The sequence below is a fragment of the Mastomys coucha genome, unplaced genomic scaffold, assembly GCF_008632895.1.
Source record: "Mastomys coucha isolate ucsf_1 unplaced genomic scaffold, UCSF_Mcou_1 pScaffold1, whole genome shotgun sequence".
Classification (NCBI taxonomy): Eukaryota; Metazoa; Chordata; class Mammalia; order Rodentia; family Muridae; genus Mastomys; species Mastomys coucha.
The window spans coordinates 76,372,284-76,382,599 of record NW_022196891.1 but is presented as its reverse complement, the minus strand read 5'-3'; the positions used below and the strand labels follow the sequence as shown (position 1 = coordinate 76,382,599).

Below are 10,316 nucleotides of genomic sequence, written 5' to 3'. Positions count from 1 at the left end.
GTAGCGCTTGTGGAGGTCAGAAGACCACTTACCGAAGTTCGCTGTCTTATACAATGTATGTGTCTTGTGTGTGTATGTGTATGTGTGTGTGTATGTGTATGTGTGTGTGTATGTATATGTGTATGTGTGTGTGTGTGTGTGTGTGTGTGTGTGTAGCGCTTGTGGAGGTCAGAAGACCACTTACCGAAGTTCGCTGTCTTATACAATGTATGTGTCTTGTCTCAAACTCAGGACCTCCGGGTTAGTGGCAGGATCCTTTTTCCCTTTGCGCCATCTTGCCAGATCTGCTTTAGTTTTTCCGAACAGGGCCCAAGCTGGCCTCGGCTCACTCTGTAGATGAGGACGCTGTCCCCATCTTCCTGCCTCCACCTCCCGACTGCTGGGACGGCAGACTTGCAGCACCAGGTGGCTTTCATAAAATTTTTTGAGTAGAAGTGAGAGATGCGCAAATAGCAGATTAGTGCAGATTTGTATGAATGTTGTCATCTGAAAGATGTGTAGAGCCTGCAGATCAGTCCATCAAGGTCACTTAACGTTGGCTTTGAAGTGTAGGAGGTGGGGCTAGGAGAGGGGCGGGGCTAGTGGATGGGCCAACAGCAAGGTCTAAGAGTTCACCAGGTGTCTGGATTAGATGGAGATGAAGACAAGAACTGCAGCCTGGTGTGGAGGTGAGATTACCAGGTAGCAGTTTAGGAGCAGAAAGAGCTCTGTTGCGGACCACTCCTGTGGAGACGGAGGCACCAGAAGCCTTTGCAAAAGCTGGTGGTCTCCTCCCTCCGGGTTTATTTACCTAATTTTTGCCACAGATGAATCAGGTACATGATTTAATCTGAGTCTTCATTTTTTGAGATGAGGAAATAAGGATATTTGAAATGGAGGGGTCAATGATTTCTGACACTAAAACCAAAAAAAGAAAAGAAAAAAGTTCTATAGCCTCCTCCCCAGTAAAGGCAGGCATGTGCCCTCCCAGCCATGTGGAAGTGTAAGCTGAATAAACCCTTTCCTCCCCAACTTGCATCTTGGTCATGATGTTTGTGCAGGAATAGAAACCCCGACTAAGACAGGTACATAGCGAGATATGACTATGTTTCTATAGAGTTATGGTCTCTGTTACTTGGTAAATATAGTGACTATTTCGTCTTAAATATTTTATTTTAAAAATTATGTGTGTGTGTGTATTAGTCAGGGTTCTCTCGTGTTACAGAATTTATGGAATGTCTTTATATATTAATGGAACTTACCGTGATGACTTACAGTCTGTAGTCCAACTAACCCAACAATGGGCAGCTGGGAATGGGAAGTCCAAGAATCTAGTAGTTGCTCAGTTCCACGAGGCTGGTTTGAGCTGGTCTTCTATAAAAGTAGGTTCCAACAGATATGCAGGCAAGTAAGTGCAAGCATGCAAAGAAGAGTGAAGTCTTCTTCCATGTCCTTATGTAGGTCTCCAGCAGGTGTTACCCAGATTAAAGGTGTGTACCACCATGCCTGGATCTAGGACTTGCTTTGTCCCAGGCTGATTTTAAACTCAGAAATCTGCTTTCCTCAGTATCCTGGGATTACAGGCATATACTACCTCTCCCGGGCCTAAAGTTTTTCATGGCCACTGTACCTCAAGATCTCCATGCCAAGGTCCAGGTCAGAAACTTGTGTCTTCCACCCTCAAGATCTGGATCACAGATGAGCCCTCCAGTTCTTGATTGTAGTTCATTCCAGATAGAGTCAAACTGACAACCAGGAGTAGCCAGTACAGTGTGTATGCATGTGTGTGCAAGTGCCCTGAAAAGACTGAAGAGGGCATTGGATACCCTGGAACTGGAGCCATCGGTGCTTGTGAGCCTCCTGACAGGGGTGTGGGAACTGAACTCTTCTGCATGAGCTGCTAGTGTTCATCCTGCTGGACCGCCTCTAACCCACTTTGTCTCTTTTGTAACCTTGGAAGTATCTGAGCATTGTTGTAAACTTGGCTCAACCCAGAGAACACAGATTGACAATAGATGGTTGCAATAACATGAGGTTTATTGATCCACTTGGGGTTGCCCACCCTCACAGGGAGGGTCGACCCCGAACTCAGAAAACATACATCTTTTATTCTTTACAGAGGGCAGATTACAAGGCTAGCTGGCTTACTCTGGTTGGTGGAACACAGGACAAAGGATCTCATCAGGCATTGGTTGGCTTGCTCAGGGGGCTGTTCTTGGCTTAGTCAGCCAACTTCTCTATCCAGCTCTGCACCTGGCCTTGAAAAGTCCCTGGGAAGGGGCTGAGTAACTAGGTGGTAGGGGGGATCGTCATCAGCAAGGTCAGGGTGACAGTTTGTGGTCTTTTTTGAAATTCACCACAGGGAGGGGTTGGGGAGGTTCTTTTGAGAATTGCTAATCTTGTTTTCGTGGACCTTAACGTCATTGCGACCACCACTTATTTTTGTTTTGGCCTTGCTTAGCTTAGTCAGAATGGTCTGGTCATTCTGTCTCAACATTCTGACCACCAGAACTTTGTTTTTTACGACATGTCCTTGGGTATCTCTGAAACACAGCTTCTCAGTGTCTGAAGCTGCCGCTTACAGGAGCTGGAATATGGCTCTCTTATTCTACTGTGAAACTTTATTTCTACATTCCCAGGACTCTGTTTTTCACTTTATTACTTCAGCATCGGTTGCTTTGAGATCACCCTCTCCCTCATCTCTCTGCCTTTCTACCCTGAGCTGTCTCTCTCTCTCTCTCTCTCTCCCTCTCCCTCCCTCTCTCTCTCTCTCTCTCTCTCTCTCTCTCTCTCTCTCTCTCTCTCTCTGCCTTTCTGCCCTGATGCCTCTCCCTCCTCACTGCCTCTCCTTCGTCCTCCAGGCTCCAGCCATGGCCACTGTCTCACAGCCACTGACAGGACTCACTTGCTGTGAATTGGAACTAGTCCTTAAATGCTTAGGCTACTTAATAAATCAAAACCTTTGAAGGTGGGACCCAGACATTGTCATTTTCAGTTAATTGCCTACTCAATATTTTCCTCTCTTATTCAGTCTGTAAATAAAGAATGCATTTAACTGGACAGATTCTAAGTTCATAGCATTTCGCTTGGGGGCTGTCCACTCTCCCAAGTGGTGTATGAATGAGTCTCTCCTCTGTCTCTTTCTCTCTCCCTCCCTCTCCCCGACTCGGGGCACATCTGTGGGACAGTACAGATGTAGAGGTCAAAGACAACTTCTGAGAGAGTGTATTCTCCTTCCACTGATCTGGAGCTTGAACCCAGGATGTCAGGGTTTTGCCACAAGCTCATTTATCCCTTAAGACGTCTTGCTGGCCCGTCTCCGCCTGATTTTACTCAACTTTGGAAATTGTTTTACTTATTTGTTTATTCCTTTGTTTATGTGTGCATGCACATGACAGCATACATGCTAGTGTCTGAGGAATGTTCATGGGAGTTGGTGGATTCTAGGGAACCAAACTCAGGTAATCTGGCTTGCTGGAAAGTGCCCGTACCTGCTGAGCCATCTGGCCAGCACCCTCTCTCACTCTGCAGCTCCCCTGGGATCCTTCTCTGTGTTGTGTCCAGTGTCGGAATTACAGGTGTGCTGCCCTCTTGGCTTTTCCGTGATCCTGGGAAGGAATTCTCATGTTTGCCAAGCAAACACTTTATTATCTGAGCCACCTCAGGCCAGGCCCCCCCCAATCCCCATTGTGCTCTCTCTAAGCTGGGAATGCCATACACAGCCTTCATTTCCTTACCACTGCCCTAAAAGGAACTCTCATCCTGGCCCAAGTCCTCTGTGCAGACCACACAGGAACACAGTTATAGTTGAACCAAAGTGAGAGTCCAGCTTGTGGCAGGAGAGAATCCACAGAGCAGAGGCAGTCTGAGACGGCTCAGGATATGGTAGATATTTTAGGGGTTCATTCTGGGAACTGCCTTGTGTTAGGTGGTCTTGAGAGGCTTAAAAAAAAAGGGGGTTTTGGCTTGGGTTAGGTGTGATCAAGAAATGACAGGGATGATTTGATATCTTGGTGTGGGGTTAAACCTCCGACTGGTAAAGGGACAGCAGTCACAAACTGGTTCTGATGGGACAGACCGATTGTTCTTGCGCTTTGGCCAGCCTTCACATTTTTGTCTATGTCCAGACATGGTTGCAGTGTGGACTTGCCTGAGACCAGTGTGCGAGTGTTTTGGTTCAACTGAAGGATGCCATAGCCTCCACCTCAGGGCATGGGAGGCACACTCACTCACTACCTGGCGACATCAGTCCTGTTTCTACAAGTTATTGTCAGCTCTCGCCAGAGCTGCTTTTCAGTTATTATCCGTCTATCTACAGAGCCACCCAATGACGGCATATTCTGCCAAGCACTACCATGTCCTTAAATATCCTTTTATGATGGAGTCTCACCTCATGAAACACAGATAGTGGTCCCGGGCTCAGCCACATGTCTCTCATAGGCCTTGTTTCCGTCAGTTTGCTCAGTGCCTTCCAACCTATCGGTCTTCTTCTGCTTGGGCTTCCCTTGTGTTCCCTGCTCAACTGGATACATACCTTAGGCTGAGCAGCCTGCCTGTTGACCGTTGTTTCCATCAGAGTTGGGCCCTGGCCTTGTTTCCTAGTCTGTCGTTGCTTCCAAAATGTGAACGTCTGTCATGAGCTGGGTCCCTCCTGCCGCGGTGCTGTCCCATCACCTGGACAGTCAGGTGTTTGCCACAGAGATGAGGAGAGACTAATGGCAGACATTGCAAGGCCATGCTCCTTATTTGCTCTCTGCCTTTGGCCTCCTGTGGTAGAGTCATTGTCTTATCTCTCTGTGTATTTCCAGAGGTTCAGACTCAGTAAAACGCCTCAGTGGCCGAAGTTGGCAGTTTCCTAGAGAACTCTTCGCAGCTAGATGCTTCGACGCTTCCCTGCCTTCATGTTTCCGACTTCTCTCGATCTATTGCTGGGGTTGATGAGACGGCTGAGTGGATAAAGGGGTTGCTGCCAAGCCTTTTGACCCGAGTTCAATCCCAGGACCCACAAGGTGGAAGAAGAGAACAGACTCTCCCACAAGTTGTCCTCTGACTTCCACATAAGCGGTGAGATAGATAAAAATGAAGAATAGCCACAACGTGCGGCTCACAGGCTCTGCTGTTTCTCCTAAGCTGACCCAGGGGTTTTACAGCAAGTCTCATTTCTCCTGTCTCGGCTTTGTTTCTCAGCCAAAGTTCTCGAATTTGACCTCTGTCACACTGGGCGATGGTCAAGTCTCTCTTTTGTTTCAGTAGGGATATTCAGGTCCTGCCAACAAGTAGTTTTATAAGTCTGTTTTAAAACTCCCAGGCCTATTTTGAATGCTATTATTCATGTAATGACGACCTTCAATGATTAATTTTTACAGTCACAGATCAAATAAGTGGATTTGATTTTAATTTGTAACCTAGCTTTTAATGAGTAGACTTTAATGAGCAAGGTGCTTGCGGGAGATAGAGTCCTTGCCAGGCCAGGGAACCATTTGGCTGCGTTGTCTAGGGAATGTTAAATGATAGGCGAATGATAGCACTGCTTTTATGCCCTGTTGAGCCTCCCGGAAGTACTTCTTGTAGGTAAGGCATTTCCTGTTCTTTACCTTGTTCTTTCTGGGAACAGATTCTTCAGCTGTCCCACATTTGTTGATAATTGCTTCTTCTCCTTTCTCATGGCTGTGTATTTTATCTTCCATTGCACATTGTATGCTTCCTTATTTCAAAGGATTCATTTGTTCATTTTGGTTTTTCGAGACAGGGTTTCTCTGTGTAGCCCTGGCTGTCCTGGAACTTGCTCTATAGACCAGGCTGGCCTCGAACTCAGAGATCTGTCTGCTTCTGCCTCCTGAGTGCTGGGATTAAAGGCGTGCGCCACCATTATCTGGCAAAGTTTTTAAGATTTACTTATTTTGTTATTTTTTTTGTTTTGTTTTGTCTTGTTTTCGAGATAGGGTTTCTCTGTGTAGGCCTGGCTGTCCTAGGTCTCACCAGGCTGGCCTCGAACTCAGAAATCCAACTTCTTTGGGTGGCAGTACTATGGATGGAGCGCAGGACAGCATTCACGCATGCGCTCAACTACACGCCAACCTAGAAGCGGCTTCCCAGTCAGTGTTGTTCATCTGTGTGTATTTGGAACAGAACAGCCTACATCTGAGTACTTCTGCTTGCCAGATATGTGACCTGGGATGGGCCAGTGTTCATCTTCATTTATAAAGTGAGATATTTCTACCTATGCAGTGGAATTACAGTGAGGGTCAAAGTTCATGCTGTGCCAAATTGTTACATACATGAGACGTGCACATCCCAGGCTGTTTTAGAGGTGAAGGATCAATGAATTCAAGGATTAAGTACTTTTAGTTCCCCTTTGATTGGAACGTTCTTGAGTTGCCATAGTTACTTACAGCTCAGCATCACTGACAACGTCCATTGGGTTAGCAATCTGATATTACCCAGTCTCTTGAGACACTTTTGTTAGGTAGGCTAGCTTGACCTGAAGTCATAATCCTTTTGCCTGCCATCCCATTCAGCTTAACATCTATTAGTTTTGAAAAAAAAATTCTTATTTATTTATTTTATTTTATTTTTTTTTAAAAAAAAGACAGGGTCAGCCTGGTGGTGGTGGCGAACGCCTTTAGTCCCAGCACTTGGGAGGCAGAGGCAGGCGGATTTCTGAGTTCAAGGCCAGCCTGGTCTACAGAGTGAGTTCCAGGACAGCCAGGGCTACACAGAGAAGCCCTACCTGGAAAAACAAAACAAAACCAAACAAACAAAAGACAGGGTCTTACTAGGTAGCCCTGGCTTGCCTGGAACTCTCTGTAGACCAGCCTGATTTGATCTCACAGAGGTCTACCCATGTGCCACAATGACTGACTCTTCACATTTTTACAAAATTAATCTAAAGGTCGCATTTGCTAATTTCATGCATTCATACAAGCATGTATTCATGCCACTGCGTGCATTTGGAGGTCAGAGGACAACTTGCGGGAGTCAGTTCTCTCTGAGGGAGGTCCCAGGGATTTTGAATTTGTGTTGTTAGATTTAGTGGCAAGCACCTTTACCCACTGAGCCTTCTTGCTGGCTCTAGTACCATCCATCCTTGAGGGCTGGTTTATAAAGTCCTGTGTGTTGAGGGGGCATTAAGATTAGTTTCTGGTTAAGGCTTCAGTTATACCCTCTATTGTGTGAACATGATAAATTAGGAGTGAACCCCTTTTTTTTTCTCAGTGCTAAAATGGGTCCACAGTAATGAAAGCAGCTACGTTACAGGATCATGTCCAGTCCTGAGCACAAAGCCTAAGACAGCGTATGTATTGATAAGCACATTCATTTCTTTCCTCTTCCTCCCCACTCCCATCTTCTTTCTCTCTGTCCATCCACCTGCCTGCATATCCATCTGTCTTGGAGGTTGAATGACCCTTTCACAGGGGTCACCTAAGACCACCGTCAAACACAGACAGTGACAATCACAGCAGGGGTACTGCTGTGTGTCTGACCCCGTGCCACTGGCTTTTTGTGTGTTATCTCATTTAATCATCTAGCATTTTCTGAAAACTTTTTTTTTTTTTTTTGGTTTTTCAAGGCAAGGTTTCTCTGTGTAGCCCTGGCTGTCCTGGAACTCACTCTGTAGACCAGGCTGGCCTTGAACTCAGAAATCCGCCTGCCTCTGCTTCCCAAGTGCTGGGATTAAAGGCATATGCCAGGGCTGGTGAGATGGCTCAGTGGGGAAGAGCACCGACTGCTCTTTGGAAGGTCATGAGTTCAAATCCCAGCAACCACATGGTGGCTCACAACCACCTGTAATGAGATCTGACACCCTCTTCTGGTGTCTGAAGACAGCTACAGTGTGCTTACATTGAATAAATCTTTAAAAAAGAAAAAAAAAGGCATGTGCCACCCCCCCCACCCTCGTTGAAAACTTTTTTCTGTGTAAGTCATATTTTATTGATTAGGAAACTAAAGACTGGAGGGGTTTTAATTTGCCTAAATTAAATAGCAAACTGTGCCTGAGTTTAGCCCCTGCTATCTTTCTGTTTCTGCGGAAGTGTCTCGTATGTGAATAGTAATTCTGCATTTGGTACAACATTACTATTAAAACTAACGATTCTAGAGATTGGAAAAAGTGTACAGACAAGATTTCACTTGTAAATCCCTCCCAGGTAAGGTGCGGCTACTCATATTCAGGTTGAAATTATGTGTTTTCTCCAACACGCTGCTTCTGACTGACATCTGTTAAAAGTATGAATAAATAACGATGTGTTTAGAAATGTGCATCGTTCTCTGAAACGAGGAAAATTACTTGGGTTGGGTGGAGGTTACTTTCCTTTTATTAAAACGGCTTCAAGCAGTGAAGGGACCGGGTCCCGAGCAAAAGAAAGAAAAGAGAGAGCACAATTACCATGCTTACTGTGCAGTGTTAGTTCAGCTTTTTTTTTTTTTTTTTTTTTTTTTTTTTTTTTTTTTTTTTTCCTGTGCTCTATTGTCTTAATTGCACTACGGTCTATAAGAAAGCTTCCAGAGACTCATTGTATCTAAGATTATAAACATGCAATCGCGGCCTATCTCTGCCCTCTTAAAAAGACTTTCAGCCTTTAGACCAGCATGGGAGCTTGTGTCTGTGCATGGGTTGCATGGGTGTTCTTGTGTGTGTGTGGGGGGGGGTGTGTGTGTGTGTGCATAAGTATGTATGTGTGTGTCAGTGCACGTGTGTATTTGTGAGTGTGTTTGGCATGAATTGTGTGTTTGTGTATATGTCTTGTTCTTTTTGTGTGGGTGCTAGGACTCTATGCTCAGGCGTGTCTACCAAGTACTTTACCCACATACACATCTCCCAGACCCCTTAGCAGTTCTCTTAACTTCCATCTCAGTTCATCTCTTTATTACAAGATCTCTGATAGCTCAGGTTGGCCTCCATTTGGCTGCATAGCCAAGGCTTGCCTTAAAGCCCCTGATCCTTTGACTCCTGATCCTGTGAGAGCTGGGATTATAGGCCAGAGCCACCACACCTGGCTTCTTTGCCATTTCAGGGTGACTCACTATATAATATCCTTTAATGCTTTGCTTGAGTGAATGTGGATGTTTCATGAGCAAACTAGATTCTGAGCAAGTGCCAACAGTTCATCACACAGCTTAGTGTTGACGTAATCAGCAGAGATGTACATATCGCCAGAGGGGAAAACCTCCTTTCATCCCATTAACCTCGGTAACTTAAAGGACACAGATTCATCTGGGTTCAATCGAAAACTAGTTTTGCTCTTGTGAAGAGTAAAATCTTTGAAAATCTGCAGGATTTTGTGGTACAGGCATTAACAGTGTAAGTCAGAAGAAAGCCAACATGTGGGATATCTGTTTGTGGTTAGAAACACCCGGACGCTTAGTGGTTCCTCACTCCATCCGATTCTGTGGTTCCGTGAAACACCCGGACGCTTAGTGGTTCCTCGGCCCATCCGATTCTGTGGTTCCGTGCTTTCTACTCTATCGCTGCTGACTGGTGATCCGCGAGATCTTAGTTGATATCTATCTGTTCTACTGAGAAGTTTGTGGCTTTCATTTCTTGAGACTAATTCTTGTTTCCCACTGTAGCGTTAAATTATTGTGCTCACAAAGCCCTGGAACAACTTGGTTTCATTTGTGTGGCGTGTGTATGTTTGCATGTAGGTGTGCATCTGTGTGTGTAGGCCAGAGGTTAACTTCAGCTGTTACCTACCTACCTGCCTGCCTGCCTGCCTGCCTGCCTGCCTGCCTGCCTGCCTGCCTACCAGCTTTTGAGACAGAGTCTCATGTAGCCCAGGCTGGCCTGGAACTGACTGTGTGGAGAAGGCTGGTCTGGAATCCTCCTGCCTCAGCCTCCCGGGTACTGCTATGACTGGAACCCTGGAGCTGGTGTTGCCTGTTGCTCCCGTCATCAATGGGTAGAGCTAGGAGTTGAGTAAGCTGTACATCATTCAGGGGGCTGGCGCTGGAGAGACTGCCTTACCTCTGCTCTGCAGCCAGCTGGACAGACGCAGTCCCTTTAGAGGCCGGTCACGTTAGAGCTCTGCTCGTGTAAACGGCTAGGCGTTCAGCTAGCCATGCTCTGAAGCTCGCAGTGTCTGCATCGTCTCTTGTCTTCAGCCATTCTTCATCTGACTGGGATGGGCCCTGCCTGGATCGCTGAGAGGAGTCAGTGTCTGCTGGCCTCAAACTTTGTGCCTCTAGGGGCGTCTGGGCAGGAGAGCATTAACTCAGAGCAAACAGACCATTAGTCGCGTGTATGCGCTAGGGTATTACTAACATACATGCAGGCTGCTCTTTTCAGCCCAGAAGGAAAATAGACTTTCATAAGATAAAGTACTTTTTTTTTTTTTTTT

General features: G+C 46.1%; 1 protein-coding gene across 1 annotated transcript in view; it reads left to right on the top strand.

Moving 5' to 3' along the window:
• Smyd3 (SET and MYND domain containing 3) overlaps nucleotides 1-10,316 on the top strand; it is a 585,040-nt gene that overhangs the window by 16,174 nt on the left and 558,550 nt on the right. The window lies entirely within an intron of this gene.